Genomic DNA, 23,162 nt, shown 5'->3' with positions numbered 1-23,162 from the left:
AAAGTCAGCTAAAGTCAGCATCGATGCTGACTTTGGCAAAGGGCACATAAAGGGGCGGGGCTGCGCCCTCACTGACTTACCGATTTCAAATGGGACATCCCTCAAGCCCTCGCAGACTTCACATGAACGCGCAGCTAAGTCAGTGAGGGCTCATTGAGTCAGCAATGGAGTGGATTGGGATTGGGCCAACATAGGCCTATCTCACAGCCCGCTTTCCACGCCCACTTCCGGTAAATAGTGGTGTCATTTAACATTAGCATTTACACGTTTTTTTCTCTGGAGAATCTAAGTTTTCTAATGTAAAAATGTGACATACCAATATTATTATGAAGCAAACAAGATGGTAAATCAGCTCGAACAGATAGAACAAACCTTACCTTGAGAAAACAAAAGTTGTAGACTTCTTAAATTACCTCTGTTAACATGTAGCGTCTATGGAGTGACGTCACGCTATCACCACTAGCCCCGAAAGGGGGCATATTAAGGGGGCGGGGAAATTCTGTGAGATAGGCTTATTGGGAAGTGAAGTCACTCTGAACAAGTGCCTTGAAGCTGCGCTCATACTGAAACTACAACACTGGTTGTTGTTGTGCCAATGGCTTATTATATACGTAGGCCTAATCATAAAATGCAAATAGGCCTAACATTGGGGAAGCAATCATGCCGAATCATATGTTCCTTCTGACAATTTTATATTTATTTTATTTATATACAATCATTGTATATAAATACAATACATATACAAATTATTACAATCTAATATTTAAGGGGACCTCACCTCATAAAGTAAACTATAGTCTTCTTCTTCTTCTTCTTCTTCTTCTTCTTCTTTGGGTTTAATGAAAGAATCGTTCCCTGACCGGGAATCGAACCCGAGCCGCAGTAAACTATAGTCATGGGAAGAAGCTGTTTAAATATAGCGGGGAGGCCGCAGGCCCGCATATGTATATCTGATTGACTTAAGTGATGTATATGGGTCATCACTCATCACAGATATGGGTTTACCTTATAGCCATAGGTTTAGTTAGGTTAAGTGATGTATATGGGTCATCACTCATCACAGATATGGGTTTACCTTATAGCCATAGGTTTAAGTGATGTATATGGGTCATCACTCATCACAGATATGGGTTTACCTTATAGCCATAGGTTTTCAATGGGATTTATTTTTCATTTTTTTATGGACAACACAAAAGTTATAGCCTATAGGCCTACTATCCTGTTGTCTGTCTATATGCGAAACATTTGCGAATGGCTTAGGGTCGACGACAGAGTACAGCATCTTGCAATGGGTCTGGTCCACAAGATTCGATACACCACCAAGATAACCGTCTAGATACTTCCTTAATGTTAACGAAGTCCACACCCACAACACCAGAGGGAGTGCAACGAACCATGTACAACCCAGATTCGGCACAAACAAGGGACTAAATTATTTTCGCTCCTATGCCACAAAAATGTGGAACGCCCTACCAACAGTCATTAAGACACGCAAATCCCTTGACTCCTTCAAAACCTCTCTCAAAGGGCACCTACGGATGGCTGCAATTCGAAACTGACCCCCGTAAAATCTGAATCCCCCCACCGCCCCCCCCCCTCCCTTTTTCCCTCACTGTATATGTTTCTTTCCCTCACTGTATATGTTTCTTTTCCCTTTTTACCTCCATTATGATGAATTCCTGTTCTGTTCTTTGTCTATATAGAAGTGTCTATTACGTCTCTAAATGTTTTGATGAATTGAACATGGTGGACCCTCTTGTAAGCAAGTGTAATGCTTAATTGGGTCGTCCACTCACAGTTAACAGCCTTTGTATTGAGTTTGTGCTTACAATTACAATTTACAATTTAGGCATTTAGCAGACGCTCTTAATCCAGAGCGATTTACATTAAGCAATAACAAAAGCATGGCATACATCACATATATAAAAAGTAGTTATCATGAATCATGCGTAGACTAAGAACGTAACAGTGGAGTATCTATGTAAACTATACATACTATACTATATAATATATTATACATGTGTACTATAAAGTGCTATGACTACATAAAGTGCAATTCTAGAGCTGTCTACGTAACAAGCTATAAGTCTGTTTAAAATACTATCTAAGTCTTGAAATGTACTGTAATTCTGCAAACTGTTAATAAATATTTCAATCAATGTCTATGCGAAACATTTAATAGGACTACCTGCTGCTTCATAACCGCCAAAAAACATTTCATTTATATATTTTCACTGACATTCGATTAATTTGACTTACACATTAATACTTTCGATTGTATCAACCAATCCCCAAAACATCTTTATTATATTAGATGATTATTTTCTGTGGTTCTTCCTTTTAGTTCCTTCCTTGAGACATATACTTCAAAGCCCAACAGTATCGCGCACAGAGAACAGCTGATATACAAGCTCACATCGCATCGCAGATGCGACTGTTGTGAGCGTAGAGATCTGCGTGCGCGACACCATCGCGGGACGAAGCATAAATTATACTTGATGGGCTGCAGGTGCGCGTGCAGCCGTGCACAAATAGGCTCTGCTGCCGTGTTGTTCATAAGCGCACCTCCCGTTCTTATGACAGCGACTGGAGGTGTGGTTTTGAGGACAACTGTTTTGAATTGCTATTATTGTTCAAACACAACAGAAACCAAGGATTATATATTTCAAGGGCGAGAGATCACAATAAAAATCCTAATGATTCTTCCTCCACACTGGGAGAAAAACAGCATCTGAAAGTTTGATGGGGCATTTTTTACACGTGAGTGCAGTTAGAACTTTTCCATTGCATCTTATGAGAGGTGGTTTTCTTCTGCTGCCTTTATGCGCCCGCATTCCGTTTCTTATCATTGGGACGTCGTCTGATAAGGCGTCTATAGAACCCTTAAGGTCATCTGGGGCTGGCCTACTAATGGTTCATCCCATAGTTGGAACAAAACATGGTGAAGCAGCATTTCACTATTATGATTATTATTAAATATTATGCACCACAAATTATATTATAATATTATTATGCACCACAAACCTGGAATAATATCCCAGGTTACATTAGGAAATCCCCAACCATCGCTGTTTGAAAGTCTAATTTAAAAACATATGTATTTAACATTGCCTATCCTAATGATGTTTAATAACAGCTATAGGTCTTGCCTGGGCTTTTAATCAAAGGTGGGTGTATTTGTTCGAATTTATATGGCCATTATCTTAGTATTTAATTGTGTCACTGTCTATTGTAATCTTTGTTTATTTCTGAAGTGCACTGTTGCACTCTGTTTGTTTTTATTTCTGTAAAGCACTTTGAATTGCCTTGTGTATGAAAGGTGCTATATAAATCAAATGGCATTACCTTGCCTTGCCCTTTGTAGTAGCTTTCCCCTTGCTGAGCGAATCTATCTTCCTAGCCGCTGTTCCACGGTATTCCAGTGGAGGGCGGCATTGCGCTTCTTTACCGCACAACAACGTGCTGCTGCTGACAGCAAAACAAAGGAGGAAAAGGCAGAAGTAGAAGAGCCAACAACAGGATGTTTATATTTAGCAGCTCAAAGAAAACACGGAGCAGTTTATCAATGATTTAGTTTGATATAAACCGTTAATAATCCTTGTTTTATCTATCACACGCGTCACGTCACGGTCAGGGCGGTTGGTAGTGTCAGATATGGGTCCTCCAGGACTTCACTGTCAGGTAATTATCAATTATTAATTTATTTTAGCTAACTACAGGTTGTTGACACTTTCCTTTCTATGCCACTTAAGGTTCGTTTTGTTATTTCTCACCCATGCCTTAAGAAGTTTGTCAACATTTCAGTTTCTATGTTATATTTCTGTATGAGTTTCATTGATCGTTTGTTTATTGCTTTTCCTTTCAGTCCTGGTTGTTCAAACGGGTTCCTTTACATGTACACATTCGTTCATTGTCTCCACCAGGCCGAAGGCATGGGGAGAGAGTATGTTTTGCACTCCGTCCGTCCGTCCGTGTGTGTGTGTGTCCGTCCGTTCTTCCGTCTGTGAACAGCTAATCTCCGGCACCGTTAACCCGGTCGATGCCACATTTTGCACACACACTCCCTGGATGCCAACGATGAACCTCTGCCCCAATTTCCAGAACAGCCTGTTATAGCGCCACCAGGAGGCCGCTTTGTGCAATACAAGTTTTTGGACAGTACACCTACAGATTTTGTCCAAACATCACGCAAATTGGTACACAGTCTCTCTAGAGCCATTCAACAAAACGGGTCTTTCAGATTTTTCCGACTCCATCCTGATTGGCTAAGATTGGCTTCCAAAGTTCGCAGGAGTGCTCAGTTTCAAACAAAATGCTGCAAATCAAGAACACATCGTGTGATTTCCGTGAAATTGTGCACGCACATTCCCACTAGGCCGAGGAAGAAATGCCACATGAACATTTTCAACTCATCCTCATGGTGGCGCTATAACTGGCCGAAAAGTGTTTTACCTCTAACTGCACGGATCTGTGGATAACTTTGTAGGCCAACGAAAAACCTTTGCCTGGAATTTTTCACATCTGCTTTTTATAGTGCCACCAGGAGGCCGACATATGTAAAACACATTTTCTAATATTACTCCTTCAGATTTTAGCCAATTTCACGCAAATCGGTACACATGCTCTTCATAGTCATGTGATCAAGACGGCTTTGTTTGATCTCTCATAATCCACCCTCATTGGCTACGATTGGCTTCTGAACTTTTAGGAGTAGCCCGCTTAGTACCCGTTTTGTACATATCGCCACAACTACTCAACACAGCGTCCGATTGTGGTGAAACTGCATGCATATTCCCACTAGGCTTTGGAAGAAATGCCACTTGACAGTTTTCAAATCAGCTTCATGGTGTTACGAACTGTTTAAGTCTAGGGGTTTCACTGCCCGTAACATGTATGAAAGAACAACACGGCTCATAAAAGAGTATCTGCTTTAATACTCAGTTCACAAATAACTTACAAAGTGGCATAGTGCATGAAGAATGATAATGACAGAGTGGCTCTGTGAGCCCAGAATGAATGAACACTTACATGACCGAATGAAGGGGAACAGATGACCAAACACCACAACCTACCAGACAGACAAATGGAACTACAACTAAACCGGACATGAAACACATAAGCAGTCGGCTGGAGGGAAGGCCACACGCTGGAGTGCTCCCACACCACACGCAGCAGTGTTCCCACCCCGAAGTCCAGGCACAGAGTGAGCTTTATAGTCCAGGTAGCGAGGCCTGAGCTGCCACAGGACCAATCAGAGGGCTGATCAGGCTCCAAGCCAGGCCCTCCTCAGGACAGCAACACATTAGGGACAACAATGCTCAGCACCTGCAGGGGACAGAAGCAACACAGGGATCTACACAATATGACCCACAAGGCCATAACACCTCCCCCCTAAGATCAAACATTTTACCCTTAACAAAAAAGGTTTGATTATTCCACTTTCACATCACTAAAAAAAAAACACAAAACATGCTGAATATACTCCTTCCTACTAAGACCCTCTCTCCTAATGTCTCGACTGAGACCTCTTCCCCATGTCCACTGAGATTCACTCTTCCTACTACATTCTCTTCTGAGAACCCTTCCCAAACCTCCTCTGAGATTCAATCTGCATACTACATTCTCTGCTGAGACTCTTCCCAAATCTCCACTGACATTTCCCTCACTCCTAACGTCTCTCCTGAGACCGCAATCAAAACTTAGCTTAGCGAAAACCAATTCAATTTGGTACGTCAGGTTACCCCGTAACCCTTCTCATGTTAGAACTAGTTTAATCACTACACAGACCAATATGGTTTAAGCAAACCCACCTGACAGATTAATCACAATACATTCAGATCACCACCCTTCAAAATCTCAACCCTTTTAGTGCGTAACAAAAAGGATATCCAAGGATGAATCTGATTTACATGATCACTAAATTTGATTGGATCCACAATCACTTAACTTGTACGCCTGGTCCTACTCAGGACCCCTAAATGAGCAAGCCATTGAATTTGGAGGTCTGCCACACTCACAACGCCCACCCGAGGGCAGCGTTTAACAACCCTCAAATACAAGTGCTCTAATACTCTGTAGAGTGGAATAAAGACGCTTTCTCCACAATACATACTGAAACGTTCAACCTGTTCAAGGCACTAGCCGACACAAAACACAAGCCTTTACACCCAAATGTGTAAAGTGACAAGTGCTATCGAAAAACCGTGGCAATAAAAACACATGCCTGAATTCCACTTTACGTCAGGGCAATGGCTCACCAAACCCCGTCACAAGTATTTATGAATCCACGAAAAAGTGTAAAACCACCGGTTTGCAAAAACGAATTTGGTTTCTGCTCGCAAAAATCCGACTATTTCTAAAAAAAACAGCGGCGCGGACGCTCATCGAAAAATGCTACAAATATAATTTAAAGAAGCCTCTGAAGCCTCTACAACATCATGGCAAAAATAGACACAACACGCGGCCTGTCAAAAGCAAAATAGCAGCGACAAGAAGCAAGTATAGTACCTGAACAGTTTAAAACACCATATATCGACATCACATTTAGTTGTGGTAAATGCCTTGCCAACTAACAAACAAATACCCAAACTACATTCAACTTGGTACGTAAGGTTATAACATAACCTGTCACACTTTCAGAACTAGTTTGAATTACCCACCAACGGACCAAAAACGAGGTATGAAAAACCCACTCTGTTTAACTAACCTCTACGGTTGAATGCACAACCACTAAATGTACCTGAGTCCAACATAGGACAACTTGAATGAAAACAAAAAAAAGAAACGCTACAAGGTTTGACTGCTGCCGTGGGTGCCAGCCTCCGGAGTTTGCACACACCACGACACGGCCAAATAAACATTTCACTACATTTCATATCCACCCTCGTCCGTATCAGGTTATGGATTTCAGAAATACGAACGGTGCCATCGCAGCACCACTGCATTATATCAAAATCAGTGCGATACCAGCACAACTGAACGGAGAGCAAAAGCAGCTATATGACTCGATTTTCTGCACCATTATTTAGCATGTCAAGCTCCTCACGGGTTAAGCCAATCTTCCCGTGGCAGCAACACATTCGACACAAACGCTGGAAAAGCAGACTTCACTCTCACCTTCTCTGCAGCAAACGGGACCAAGGCAATCTCTGGGTGGTGGGGCTTAGAGCAGGAGCACCGCGCTCCAGACCGGCATTTCCCTCCCGTGGCTGTGTCATCAGGCCGGGGAGCAGGCGTCGCAGCCGGCGCCCCATCAGGACTCACCCCCCCAAAGGGTTATCCCTAGTTCCCCAGAACCCCCCCAGCCTTTTTCGGCAGGTCAGCACCTCTGGCGGCACCCAGGGAAGAATCTTCAGCCTCCGCTTCATCCTCCCCCCCCTATCCAACCAGTTGCACTGACCATCCGTCTCTCAGATGCCACATTCAGAAAGCCACCTCGAACTAACAGCTCCACCACCACCCTTGTCTATATCGCCTCCCAGCAGCCCCGCCACAGAGATTCTAAGGAATTTGGTAATCTAACAGCTTTTAGTTTGTCCTATTCACCTATACTAAACTAACCAAATTTAAGGTGCAACAAAATACGAGCAACATACCTACCAATAGCAACTCCAGCCGATCACAAACGGGACCGAAAAAAAAGAAAACATCATGTTACTTTCTTTTAACAAATGCAGGTTCACCAAACGAATATTACTAAAAAAAAAAGACACCATATAGGAGTATGGGCTCAGTTTTAGCAACAACCAAACAAGAAAGAGAGACCAAATTACCACAGTACAAGCTCAACTTTCTTTTGGAACAAAAAAACTGACAAACAGCCACTTAATATTCACTTAACATGGGTACTTTTGAAAAGCCAAAAAACCAGGAGAGATCCCAACTAATGGGTTAACTTTCAGAAAAAGAAATCCCAATTAACAGGTTCACTTTTGGAAAAAGACAAAAGACCGGACGAGATCCCAAATATGTTACGAACTGTTTAAGTCTAGGGGTTTCACTGCCCGTAACATGTATGAAAGAACAACACGGCTCATAAAAGAGTATCTGCTTTAATACTCAGTTCACAAATAACTTACAAAGTGGCATAGTGCATGAAGAATGATAATGACAGAGTGGCTCTGTGAGCCCAGAATGAATGAACACTTACATGACCGAATGAAGGGGAACAGATGACCAAACACCACAACCTACCAGACAGACAAATGGAACTACAACTAAACCGGACATGAAACACATAAGCAGTCGGCTGGAGGGAAGGCCACACGCTGGAGTGCTCCCACACCACACGCAGCAGTGTTCCCACCCCGAAGTCCAGGCACAGAGTGAGCTTTATAGTCCAGGTAGCGAGGCCTGAGCTGCCACAGGACCAATCAGAGGGCTGATCAGGCTCCAAGCCAGGCCCTCCTCAGGACAGCAACACATTAGGGACAACAATGCTCAGCACCTGCAGGGGACAGAAGCAACACAGGGATCTACACAATATGACCCACAAGGCCATAACACGCTACAACAGGCCAAGCCGCAACACACACACACACACACACACACATTGCTCCTAAACATTTTGCCAAACATCACACACACACTCCTATCCTCCTGGTGGAGACCTGTGCCCAGAAGGGCACTTTTTCTAGTTCCCTTTGAGATCCGTGCAGTCAGTAAGGTAATTCAGTTGTTCATGTTTCCTTTTCTTTATATTTCGTTTATATGCTTTATTTGTTGTTTATTATTTGATCACTGATTATTGTTTGTCTTTGTGTTTCGTCAGTTTTGACGTGGGTTTTTGGAGTAAATAAACCGCCAGTACATGCTGCTATACTGCCTTGTCTCAAGTTCGTATCAGAGGGAGTGACAGTCTATTTATTTTAACTAACTAGACTAACTACAGGTTGTTGTTGACACTTTCCTTTCTCAACCTTTCTCGTGTCCAGGACGATGTATTATTATTATAACTCTACTCTATGTCTAAGGACCCCCAGAATGACATGTATTATTATTATAACTCTACTCTATGTCTAAGGACCCCAAGAATGACATGTATTATTATTATAACTCTACTCTATGTCTAAGGACCCCCAGAATGACATGTATTATTATTATAACTCTACTCTATGTCTAAGGACCCCCAGAATGACATGTATTATTATTATAACTCTACTCTATGTCTAAGGACCCCCAGAATGACATGTATTATTATTATAACTCTACTCTGTCTAAGGACCCCCAGAATGACATGTATTATTATTATAACTCTACTCTATGTCTAAGGACCCCCAGAATGACATGTATTATTATTATAACTCTACTCTATGTCTAAGGACCCCCAGAATGACATGTATTATTATTATAACTCTACTCTATGTCTAAGGACCCCCAGAATTACATGTATTATTATTATAACTCTACTCTATGTCTAAGGACCCCCAGAATGACATGTATTAACCGACCCCCAACTCGCCCCCGTGAAATGTTTTTTAATTAATTGATTGATTGATTGATTTATTAACAGTTTGCAGAATTACAGTACATTTCAAGTACAACTCAATACAACAACTGTTAACTGTGAGTGGACGACACCATAAAGCATTACACTTACAATAGGGCCCACCATTTTCAATTCATCAAAACAATTAGAGACGTACGAATATACACAACTATATAGTCAAAACAGGAACTCATCATAGGTATCTTGGTGGTGTATCGAATCTTGTGGACCAGACCCATTGCAAGATGCTGTACTCTGTCATCAACCCTAAGCCATTCCAGCCTATCAAAGTGGGCAGGGGTGAGGTGGGTTCGGGGAGTGAGGCCAAGTAGTAGCCTGACCAGTTTGTTTTGGGAAGTCAGGAGCCTAGTTTTAAGGGCCTTAGAGGTGCTGTGGTACCAGGAGGTGCATGCATAGTCGAAGAAACCTTGTACAAGGGCTCCTGTTAAGGTCTTCAAGGTGTTTTTGTTGACCAGTGAGGAGATCCTGTATAGGAATCTTGTTCTTTGGTTGACTTTTTTGATTACGCTGGTGGCCATCTTATCATGTAGTTAACAGTTAATTTAGTATTTCCCTCCCTCTCTGAAATCTGGAATTATCTTGTATACAGATTTATTTGATTGTACAGTAGTCGATCTCTATACTCTGTAAATTTTAGAAAGAATATGACAGAGACGATGACTGCTTAATTAAGTCAATTTAGGACCTTCTAGCAGTTAATTTCGTTTTATTAAACACATTTCTTCCATGTTTTATAACGGCATCATCACGCTATTATGCCCGTGGTTATACAGAGTGAACTTAACAATGATAAATTAATATGATAATACCTTTTATATAATCACCAACATGAATTATGTTTGTTATTTACAGCTAGGTAGAGTAGTGGGGCGAGATGGAAAAGGGGCGACCGTACCTGTTACCTCTCAACCCCCCCCTCCCTGGCAGGCACAACATGTGTTAGAGATGGGGAACATTTGAGTTCATACTTTATTTATAGCTATAATATTATGTGTACTTTTTGTCTTATAGTTTTTGGTTTGTGTTTCAGTTTTTCCCATTATGTTTGTCTTATTAATCTGTTACTCAATACTTGTTTGTTTATACTTTAAAAAAAAAAAAGCCCTGCAAACACAAATTATACATTTGTCAAAAATAGCAGATCTATTTTTGAATAGCCAAACAAAGTATAAAATGTTGTTAAAGTGATAAAATTGTTGTGATGCTGTATTAACATTATTTAAAACACAATCAAGCAGCAGAACACCTATATAGAAACGGACGCGTTTCTTCCTTAGCGTTTCAAAGCAGTTACATATAGCATCAACCCAGATTCAGCACAAACAAGGGACTAAATTTGTTTCGCTCCTATGCCACCATAATGTGGAACGCCCTACCAACAGACATGCAAATCCCTTGACTCCTTCAAAACCGCTCTCAAAGGGCACCTACGGACGGCTGCAATTCAAAACTGGTGCCCATAAAATCTGAATCCCCCCCCCCTTTTTCCCCTCACTGTATATGTTTCTTTTCCCTTTTTACCTCCTTTATGATGGATTCCTGTTCTGTTCTTTAGCTATATAGAAGTGTCTATTTGTACGTCTCTAAATGTTTTGATTAATTGAACAAGGTGGACCCTCTTGTAAACAAGTGTAATGCTTTATTGGGTCGTCCACTCACAGTTAACAGTCTTTGTATTGAGTTTGTGCTTGAAATGTACTGTAATTCTGCAAACTGTTAATACATATTTCAATCAATCAATCAATCATACGCTTATAACTTCACTGCTTTGTGTATTTCCGACTGTTTCAGCTGGGATGCCTACTGTCTACGCACGCACGCACGCACGCACGCACGCACGCACGCACGCACGCACGCACGCACGCACGCACGCACGCACGCACGCACGCACATTAACTCATGTAAATTCTGCCCCTCTCAGGACCTGAGAGACTACATCCATCAACTGGAGGAGGAGGAGGAGGAGGAGGAGGAAGCATACATGGACTCTGTTGACGGTGAGTTATGAACACACACACACACACACACACACACACACACACACACACACACACACACACCGGATAACCACAAGGTTGCCAGGGGGGGATAAGCGTCTCCAGAGGGGGCTTAAGCCCCCAGCCCTCCCATGAGACACAGACCGAGTATGGTATTTTATCATGAGCATTAGTGAGGACCAATTATATGAAGATAGGTTGAAAAGTGGTGAAGTGGTCCTTTAATATGAACGCCAAGTTGCTGTATACCCTGCTCTGATCCTCTCTCCTCATTGGCTCCTCAGCTGTGAAGGAGGCAGAGCAGAAGGAGAAGGAGACGGGGCCTGTCATCGTGCTCACGCTGTCCTCTCACCGCGAGGTGGACACGCCCCTGGAGTTCATGACGGACGCCATGGATGTACGTATGCGAGAAACCCTGTGATTGTACAGACACCATGGATGTACGTATGAGAGAAACCCTGTGATTGTACAGACACCATGGATGTACGTATGAGAGAAACCCTGTGATTGTACAGACACCATGGATGTACGTATGAGAGAAACCCTGTGATTGTACAGACACCATGGATGTACGTATGAGAGAAACCCTGTGATTGTACAGACACCATGGATGTACGTATGAGAGAAACCCTGTGATTGTACAGACACCATGGATGTACGTATGAGAGAAACCCTGTGATTGTACAGACACCATGGATGTACGTATGAGAGAAACCCTGTGGTTGTACAGACACCATGGATGTACGTATGAGAGAAACCCTGTGATTGTACAGACACCATGGATGTACGTATGAGATAAACCCTGTGATTGTACAGACACCATGGATGTACGTATGAGAGAAACCCTGTGATTGTACAGACACCATGGATGTACGTATGAGAGAAACCCTGTGATTGTACAGACACCATGGATGTACGTATGAGAGAAACCCTGTGATTGTACAGACACCATGGATGTACATGTATGTACTGTATCTCTGTATAGATTGTCGCAGTCCCGCCCCCTTTCATGACGACGCCAGGCCCAGTCCCGCCCCCTTTCATGACGACGCCAGGCCCAGTCCCGCCCCCTTTCATGACGACGCCAGGCCCAGTCCCGCCCCCTTTCATGACGACGCCAGGCCCAGTCCCGCCCCCTTTCATGACGACGCCAGGCCCAGTCCCGCCCCCTTTCATGACGACGCCAGGCCCAGGAAATAATTCCCAATGCATTTTTCCTCATAGACATTTCAAAAAGTATTTATTTAAAGGCCTTTTAAGCGTCGTACGAAGCCAACTCGAGTTGTGACAAATCATGACAACAAACACAATATTTTCGACCAAACAAATAATTACAAAGAAGAAAAACCACAAAAAGTGTTTATTGTCATGATTTGTCACGACAAGAGTTGGCTTTGTCCACGGCGTAAACGTCTTTAAATAAATACTTTTTGAAAAGTCTATGAGGACAATGAACGGGGAACTCTTTTCCGGGTCTCTCAAGGGGGCGGGACTGCGACGCTCTATAGAGACACACGGGACTACAAATTTCACGCCCCCAAATGAGACAGCGGCCCCTCCTCTGGTCCGTTTCAACTGTGTACTGCAGCTGCCAATGCAATCCCTATGAGAGGCATCATAAAATACCCTAATTTCACTGGTTCATTACTGAGGCTATAGCGATTTTTTTTGTGTTATAATAAAGTGCCCCATATGTTTGATTTGTCCTTTTCAATGTCACATACCTGCCATCTCAATATATACATCCTACAATGTACTATAATATACTCCAGTCAAAGTGGTCGCACGGTATATACGTCACGGATGCATCCCTTGAGGTTTTCAATACCCAGATTTGTTGTATTTCGTTTTATATGCTATGTATTTGTTGAAAATGATCTAAACAGCATCTTGCAAGACTTATTAATACTCATCTGGAGAATTCACTAGGTAGTTGAAAATGTCAGGATGTCACTCCTCCATTTAGCTGGGTTATTGTCCCATGCAACTATTCAGCAAAGTTAATTATACAACAAGCTGACAGCGGTAAAACACACCGTCGGAGCTCCGTGGTAGGTAGAACATATATAGTATACATAGTATGCCCGTGACATGTTCAAAATATAGACATGAATAACAAAGTCAGTCAGGATCGGGATGTATAGGCCTATTGATAATTACACTCTTCAAAGTCGGCGCTCGTAGCCTCGTAAAGGCAGTGACGTCCCTTAAAAGCGACAGGTTCTCTGTCTGCCGTCTCCCCTCTGCTCCGTTAACATTATGGGTAACTCATTCAAGTGGTAAATTAAATGTGAAATACATCCTCTATTGAGAAAACAACAATATATGTTGACAAAGACACTTCATACATTTGGAAACATATCTTTATTCAAATCAATATAGTCTTCAGTTAATTTCATATTATTTTAAAAGTAGGCTAACTACAGTTGAATTTCAATGGACTTCTATGGGCTGGCCTGCAGTATCCGTGCCAACGGACCAGAAGTGGGGACGCTGTCTCATTTGGGGGCGTGAAATTTGTAGTCCCCTTGTGTCTCTATGCCCGGCCACAAAACGGCCTGGCCAATCAGCAGCAGCTATCCCGCCTCTAGCTGCTGCTGATTGGCCAGGCCGTTTAGTGGCCAGGCATCAAGTCTGCCTGAGAGTTCCCAGATGGGAGCAGGAGGGGGGAACCCAGTGTACTCTCTGCTGCCCCATCTGGCGGAGTCAGGTTAGGGTGTCCCTGGAACAACATATATTCAAATGCATATAATTCTAGGGGTCCTTGACATGGACTAGTTTGAGCACCACTGATTTAGAAACATATGGTTTTTCAAGAAAATTGTCAGGATTTAGAAGACATTTTGTAGAATCGAGCTCAGGTCTAAATGGGTTTAATTTTGTAATTCTGTTCTGACAGATCACAGTTGTTGTGTTATTATTGGTCACATCCAGGTAGACAGACAGCCGGTCAGCACACCAGCAGCAGCAGCGGTGAAATCCCCGGGCGACACGCTACATGATCTGACCTGTGCCAGTACTCTCGGGTATGTCTGGCACTATTTATTGCTTTTATAATCAGCGTTCCCACAGTCATGAAATTCCTGGAAATATTTTGAAATTAGAAAAATATAACTTTTTCCATTTAATTTTCTTTTTTTGCTGCATTGCATACTGTAGGAATAAGAGACTCATTATTGCACTGAATGATGGATTGCCTGGAAATTGGTTTAAATATCCTGGAAAAGTTTTGGAAATTCATTGGTAAAAATGTGTGGGAACCCTGTGTGGTGTTATTTATATTATACATCATTATTATTGGCTCTGTTGTTCAGAGAGCTGGCGTGTCCGGTTTGTTTGTGAAATGCGTCGTATCATATGGAAGCATTTCAAACCACATACTGTATACAGGACTGTATACAGGAATGTGGTTCAAGTCTGAATTGGGCGACTGTGGCTCAAGTGGTAGAGCAGGTCGTCTAATGATCCATGGGTCGGCGGTTTGAATCCCGGCTCCTCCTGTCTACATGTCAAAATGTCCTTGGGCAAGACACTGAACCCCAAATTGCTCCCGATGTGCTGGTTGGTACCTTGCATGGCTTTCCGCCGCAATCGGTGTATGAATGTGTGTGTGAATGGGTGAGTGTAATGCACAATCTATGTAAAGCGCCTTGGATAAAGGCGCTATATAAATGCACCATTTACCAATTGTAAAAATGAGTTCCCATGTACAACTACAACCTATCTCAAACCCTCACCCTAAACCTAACCTCCCACGGGGCAGCACACCTAAACCTAACCTTAACCCATGTCTAACCAATGACTAGTCTAAACTAAGTATGCACCCCGTCGCACATAACTATACATATACATACTTACCCTTCATGGTGCTACGTTATTTTATTATTTTCTCTCAAATTTTTATCCCACGATTTTGCAACCCATTTTTTTCACCCAGTGTCAATTATCTAGTGTAACCCTGGGTGCTAGTCTCTCTCTGCCAACTCGAGGAGAGCAACGGACTGACCTCATGCTTCCTTCTATGCATGAGGAGTCCAAGCCGCTTCTTTACACCCGACAGGGGAGAGTTTCCCCGGCCGGACGTAGCATGTGGAAGAAACGCGTTATTCCAACCAGTTCCTTTCCCCTCAATCAGGCTGGCCAGAGCTATATTATTTCTGTAAACAAATTCAATCCCCCCCCAAATAAATGTAAGCCCCTTTGCATAGGAGTGTCTAAATAGTACATGTTCACAGCTAAATAGTACTGTACATGTCCCCCCCCCCCCCCCCCCCCCACAGGGGGATAAAGGAGCTGATCACCACCGGGTTCGAGTTCATCTACTACAGCCTCCAGGCCGGTCCGCTGTCCCGAGAGCTAGTGTCCACGGGACGGGGGCTCCGGGGCGGGGCGCTGCTCGTCACCGGAGCCAAGGTAACACACACACACACACACTCACTCACTCACTCACTCACTCACTCACTCACTCACTCACTCACTCACTCACTCACTCACTCACTCACTCACTCACTCACTCACACACACACTAGAGCTAGTGTCCACGGGACGGGGGCTCCGGGGCGGGGCGCTGATCGTCACCGGAGCCAAGGTAACCCCCTCCCCCACTAGAGCTCTTCATGGGTCCAAAAACATAGACCCGAACCCAAAATTGGCCCGTGATATTTTATCCAATTCCGACCCGTTCTGAAAACATTTTCAAATAACAAATCCAAACACACGAGTCAATTTCGTCCGATTTCCGAGACGTTCCGACTAAAAAAAGAAAAAACGGTACGGATCCGTACCGTAATTTGGCCTGTGAAATTTGTTTTCCGAAATCCACAGCTATTCATGTCGGTGCTGCACTGACCCGATACTTACTGGGTCAGTGTTAAATCCACAGCTATTCATGTCGGTGCTGCACTGACCCGATACTTACTGGGTCAGTGTTAAAAAGACCCGTACAGGTTTTGGGTCCCTGTCGGTATTTTCGGAATCACACACTGATAGACATTGATTCAACAGATTGTCCTTTAGCTGACATGGTTAGCGCTGGAAGGGAACTGGGGTAACGCACATCGACTGGTGGGTCTAAAGAAGCTTCAGTTTACAAAAGGGTATAGACTAGAGCCTGCACATCATAACGGGTACGAGTACCTCTTCATTTGTCCGGTTAGCGCCGGCTAACATACTGTACATGTGTTGTGTGGTGGTCTTCTTCACACAGGGCAGTGGGAAGAGCTCTCTGGCTAAAGCCTTGTGGACGTGGTGGACTGCAAGAAGCTCAAAGGTAGGAGGATATGTAGGCGCACGCACGCACTAGGGCATTCACTTCTAGTCATTTTTACTAGTTGCCTAGTTTACTAGTCGACTAGTTGTTTAACCACCTATTATGTTTAAAAAGAAAAAAATATTTGTTTTCTTTTTTAATAAATATGTGTATATTTAAAAACTGTGTACATTGGTGACTATAACTATAATCTACCTGATCTTGAGGCCTACAAAATCGGGAAAAAATAAAAAAAACTTTTTTCTTTTTCTTTTCTTATCAACTAGTCAACTAGTACCAACACGGTCGACTAGTAAACTAGTCGACTAGTTGCTTAATGCCCTAGCACGCACGCACACACACACATGTAAATTTACAGTGCAGTAGTGTGCATGTGTTGAAGATAGTTGAAGATAGATTTTACTGCACAACGGATTGAGAAAAACTAGCCTGGTGGAACCACTCCCCCTGCTGGACAACATTTGCATTCTGCCAGAAGGGAGAGTCTGGGCTCCCTCGGGCAGAGACCAATCAGACCATGCACTCTGAACCAAGCGATATGCGGCTGTATGCGGCCGCTAGAGGCGGGATCAACGTGAGACTGATGACATATTGAAGCGCTGCCACAGCGCCAATGTAAACACAACCTATAACAAGACTACAACAAGAAATTATTATGGAGATATCAGATGTTTGTCCCGCTGCTTCCGGGTTCATCGTTTCTGCTTGAGAGAGCCCAGATGCAGGCAGGAGGAGGAGGGAACTGGTGAACTCAATACTGCCGCAATCTGGCAGTCAGGTTGTGAGAAAATAGCAGATCTACAAGCTCACCACGTTGTAACTCCCTCCTTACTGGCCTACCGGCATGTGCACTTAACACAGCCGACGCTAATCGCGTATCAATACGTTATCAATTAATCAAACGTCCGGTGCGAACCACGTATCCATACGTTTTAATCACTTTTTTATAGCATACTTTCATTCATCTTTTTACCCACCCGGACAATGAAGAATCATCCCCCTATCATTGCTGCTTAGTCCCGCTCACGTGATCAGAAAAAAAAAACAAACAAACCCTCCCCTCCTGAAAACAGGAGGGCAGGCCGCTTTACGTGTAGAAGCCACTAAGCCAGTGTAAAATGGACGCGCCCATGGAATGATCCAGTCGGTGTGTGAAAAGAATCAAATTTCACCTAACCTCGCCTCACCAGGCTTTCCTCCACCTATTGGCTTTCACACAACACTATAATACTCGATCCCCCCCTCCCCTCCTGTTTCTCCTGCAGGAGGAGGGCCTTGCGAGATGGGGGCTCTGTCCTGGCTCTGTCTCTCGGAAAAAAACATGAACGGATCGCTGCCTAAACACATATGCACCGGATCCGATCGGCATTGCATTGCATAACGTCTGCAACACACATGGACAGATGCATGTTTCCTTCTTCATACTGTAGCGACCAAACGATCCCCGAGCCTACATCCTACAATACTACGAACTAACCACAGTATCGAGGGGGCCGCCACGACAACAGACAGTGTGCCGTTGGTGGATCACGTATCGCCATGCAGAACCGTCATAATCGGAGATCGCTCGGACGTGTGATTGTAACGCTTTTTTATTCATTATAATTGTAGTGATAAGACCGCAATGAACGCATCGGGGACGTAATCGACCCGGGTGTAATGTATAACGAACTTTTCCGCGTCCTAAACCGTGGTGTTGTGATCCGTTGTCGTCGACATCACAGCCGGGTGAATCTTTTTTTTTCCTCCATCGCCCCCAACCTGCATGCCCAGGCATGTTCTCTTGTTAGTAAATATACTTCACTAGCTTGAAAAACAAAATCAGCTGATGATGACAACGCGTCTCACCGTTATACTATAGTTCTGAACCGAACGGTGGAATGGGACTTTTTATAGCCGTACGGATCAAGACTTTTGCTGCCCAATGTGCCCATGAACCCCCCCCCCCCCCAATGTTTTGCGATCAAGACAATGAGGCAATCATCATCAAAAGAAAGCAGAGTTATGAAGGTTTATAGTCAGACATTGACAGGCAGATATAACAATAAACACAATAAATATGCTATACAAGAATCTACAAGCTCATAGCGCGCCACCGAGTGGCGCACTATGAGCTTGTAGGTCTGCTATTTTTGAAAAATCGAAGAACGACTGACATAGAAACATAGCTTTTTCAGAAAACTGTCAGGATGTAGAAGACATTTTTAGAATCTGATCTCAGGTCAAATTGGGTTAAGTGTGTGTGTGCGTGCGTGTGTGGTGTGTGCGCGTGCGTGCGCCTCCCTCCAGGTCTCCTAGACATAGTGGATGAGTTGGTGCAGCGATCCAGCCTGGTGTGTCTCCTCCTGACCAGTCAGAGTCAACACTCCCTGCACCCCTCACTGACCCAGGTGCAGGGCACCCACTTCATACAGAGGACCCTCTACATACAGCACCCTGACCAGGTACACACACACACACACACACACACACACACACACACACACACACACACACACACACACACACACACACACACACACACACACACACACACACACACACACACACACACGCACACACACACCCCTCACTGACCCAGGTGAACCTGCAGGGCACCCACTTCATCCAGAGGACCCTCCCCATACAGCACCCTGACCAGGTACACACACCTCACTGACCCAGGTGCCCGGCACCCACTTCATTAGGAAGACCCTAAACATACAGCACCCTGACCAGGTACACACACACACACACGCCCACACACACCCTGACCAGGTACACATGCACACACACACCCTGACCAGGTACACACACACACACACACCCTGACCAGGTACACATGCACACACACACCCTGACCAGGTACACACCCCTCCCCTCACCCTGACCAGGTACACACCCCTCCCCTCACCCTGACCAGGTACACACCCCTCCCCTCACCCTGACCAGGTACACACCCCTCCCCTCACCCTGACCAGGTACACACCCCTCCCCTCACCCTGACCAGGTACACACCCCTCCCCTCACCCTGACCAGGTACACACCCCTCCCCTCACCCTGACCAGGTACACACCCCTCCCCTCACCCAGTTGACCAGGTACACACCCCTCCCCTCACCCTGACCAGGTACACACCCCTCCCCTCACCCAGTTGACCAGGTACACACCCCTCCCCTCACCCAGTTGACCAGGTACACACCCCTCCCCTCACCCTGACCAGGTACACACCCCTCCCCTCACCCTGACCAGGTACACACCCCTCCCCTCACCCTGACCAGGTACACACCCCTCCCCTCACCCTGACCAGGTACACACCCCTCCCCTCACCCTGACCAGGTACACACCCCTCCCCTCACCCAGTTGCAGGACACCCACTTCATCCAGAGGACCCTACACGTACAGCCACCTGACCAGGTACACGCACGCGCGCACGTATGCAGGCGCGCACACACTGAACACATCATTGTGAACTGATTTCATTATTATAATTTTGCTTTATTATAAATGTTTGTGCGACAACCTATAAAACAGTCCTTAAGTTGTTGGTCAGACTAATCCATATAGTTGTTGGTCAGACTAATCCATATAGTTGTTGGTCAGACTAATCCATATAGTTGTTGGTCAGACTAATCCATATAGTTGTTGGTCAGACTAATCCATATAGTCCATTCTATCATAAAACCTAACTAATCCATATAGTCCATTCTATCTTAAAACCTAGTAACTAATCCATATAGTCCATTCTATCATAAAACCTAACTAATCCATATAGTCCATTCTATCATAAAACCTAACGAATCCATATAGTCCATTCTATCATAAAACCTAACTAATCCATATAGTCCATTCTATCATAAAACCTAACTAATCCATATAGTCCATTCTATCATAAAACCTAACTAATCCATATAGTCCATTCTATCATAAAACCTAACTAATCCATATAGTCCATTCTATCATAAAACCTAACTAATCCATATAGTCCATTCTATCATAAAACCTAACTAATCCATATAGTCCATTCTATCATAAAACCTAACTAATCCATATAGTCCATTCTATCATAAAACCTTACTAATCCATATAGTCCATTCTATCATAAAACCTAACTAATCCATATAGTCCATTCTATCATAAAACCTAACTAATCCATATAGTCCATTCTATCATAAAACCTAACTAATCCATATAGTCCATTCTATCAGACTAATCCATATAGTCCATTCTATCAGACTAATCCATATAGTCCATTCTATCAGACTAATCCATATAGTCCATTCTATCATAAAACCTAACTAATTTGTACGTGTCAATCAGTACCTACAGTATGTCGTCCCTGTCGGGTGGAAACCTCACGTCCAAAACTGTGGATTCAAATTCAAAAGCAACAAAAGTAGCAGATCTACAAGCCCAAAACGCGTCACTTCGCGTTTCGACTTTTGATGCTTCTGTGTGACGCCGTAGTGTGATCAAGAAGGGCTGTTATTCTGTAGTGTGATCAAGAAGGGCTGTTATTCTGTAGTGTGATCAAGAAGGGCTGTTATTCTGTAGTGTGATCAAGAAGGGCTGTTATTCTGTAGTGTGATCAAGAAGGGCTGTTATTCTGTAGTGTGATCAAGAAGGGCTGTTATTCTGTAGTGTGATCAAGAAGGGCTGTTATTCTGTAGTGTGATCAAGAAGGGCTGTTATTCTGTAGTGTGTTCAAGAAGGGCTGTTATTCTGTGTGACGCCGTAGTGTGATCAAGAAGGGCTGTTATTCTTCTGTGTGACGCCGTAGTGTGATCAAGAAGGGCTGTTATTCGCGAAAAAACTAAAAATGTAAATTGGGAGACGAGAGGTTTCTGCCCGACAACAGCGACATACAGTATATACTGTACATCTTCCCTCAGACGCAGAGAGCAGAGATCCTGCGCTGCCTGGTGCTGGGGAGGACCGGCCTATCAGAGGAGACCTTACGCACTCTGGACCTGGGGACGGTCGCCAAGGAGACGGAGGGTTACGCGCCCCGCGACCTGGCGCTGCTGCTGGAGAGGAGCGTGCACGCCAGTGTGGTACGCACCGCACACGCCGGACACACTGGAGACGGTAACGAACAACTGTGCTACTGCAAGGGTCCCCCCCCCCCCCCCTCCACAAAATGATCATATGTGACCAGATTCGACTGAGAGCCTGCCATCGTGCAGCTTTTCACCAGAGGACAAAAACTGAATTTAAACATGTAGCTAGGTGTAATGTTAGACCACAGAAGTGAACCTTTCAATCCTGTTTCTCTGCAAGACATTACTCTATAAGCCCTATCTCCAAAACTGGTGGGTCAAACTGAACAACCAATATGTCAATTTGAAGCTATGATTCCCTGCTTTCACGTGACATGTGGCAGTCCAATGGCAGTCCCTCAGTCAAATTTGGCCACATATTTGAACTGGGGCAGCCGAACTACAAGCTCCAACGCTCGGCTATTTTCACAATGTTTGCCTCTTTCTTACTAGCATGTTAGAACTTGGCCTAATGAAGGCTGGATGAAGGCTGTATAGCCGAAACCTTTGTCCTGACGTAGAGAAATAAACCTGTTGAAAATGTATTCTTGGTGTGTGTGTGTGACCTCTTCACCTGGACTTGGACTAACAAATATCTTTTTCCAGTCATGATATTTTATTTTGATATAACCTACAGCATGGTTGGGCAACTTTGACGATGGAGAGGGCCACTATAGTTCCACACTCACTCCAGAGGGCCACTATAGTTCCACACTCACTCCAGAGGGCCACTATAGTTCCACACTCACTCCAGAGGGCCACTATAGTTCCACACTCACTCCAGAGGGCCACTATAGTTCCACACTCACTCCAGAGGGCCACTGTAGTTCCACACTCGCTCCAGAGGGCCACTGTAGTTCCACACTCACTCCAGAGGGCCACTATAGTTCCACACTCACTCCAGAGGGCCGCTATATTTCCACACTCACTCCAGAGGGCCGCTATATTTCCACACTCACTCCAGAGGGCCACTATAGTTCCACACTCACTCCAGAGGGCCACTGTAGTTCCACACTCGCTCCAGAGGGCCACTGTAGTTCCACACTCACTCCAGAGGGCCACTATAGTTCCACACTCACTCCAGAGGGCCGCTATATTTCCACACTCACTCCAGAGGGCCGCTATATTTCCACACTCACTCCAGAGGGCCGCTATACTTCCACACTCACTCCAGAGGGCCGCTATAGTTCCACACTCACTCCAGAGGGCCACTATATTTCCACACTCACTCCAGAGGGCCGCTATATTTCCACACTCACTCCAGAGGGCCGCTATATTTCCACACTCACTCCAGAGGGCCGCTATATTTCCACACTCACTCCAGAGGGCCGCTATATTTCCACACTCACTCCAGAGGGCCGCTATATTTCC

The 23,162-nt window shown here is 44.3% G+C and overlaps 1 pseudogene across 1 annotated transcript in view; it reads left to right on the top strand.

Moving 5' to 3' along the window:
* LOC306938711 (peroxisomal ATPase PEX1-like) overlaps window positions 1–23,162 on the top strand; it is a 75,521-nt pseudogene that overhangs the window by 15,939 nt on the left and 36,420 nt on the right. The window contains exons 4-11 of the transcript XR_013792565.1: window positions 11,430–11,505; window positions 11,790–11,902; window positions 14,440–14,531; window positions 15,786–15,918; window positions 16,712–16,774; window positions 17,250–17,307; window positions 19,064–19,218; window positions 21,645–21,840. The product of XR_013792565.1 is annotated as a peroxisomal ATPase PEX1-like (transcript). The remainder of the gene's footprint in view (window positions 1–11,429; window positions 11,506–11,789; window positions 11,903–14,439; window positions 14,532–15,785; window positions 15,919–16,711; window positions 16,775–17,249; window positions 17,308–19,063; window positions 19,219–21,644; window positions 21,841–23,162) is intronic.

The sequence above is a fragment of the Electrona antarctica genome (genome assembly GCF_951216825.1).
Source record: "Electrona antarctica genome assembly, chromosome: 15".
NCBI classification, from domain to species: domain Eukaryota; kingdom Metazoa; phylum Chordata; class Actinopteri; order Myctophiformes; family Myctophidae; genus Electrona; species Electrona antarctica.
The sequence above is the reverse complement of the archived record's forward strand: the minus strand, read 5'-3'. Positions and strand labels throughout refer to the sequence as shown.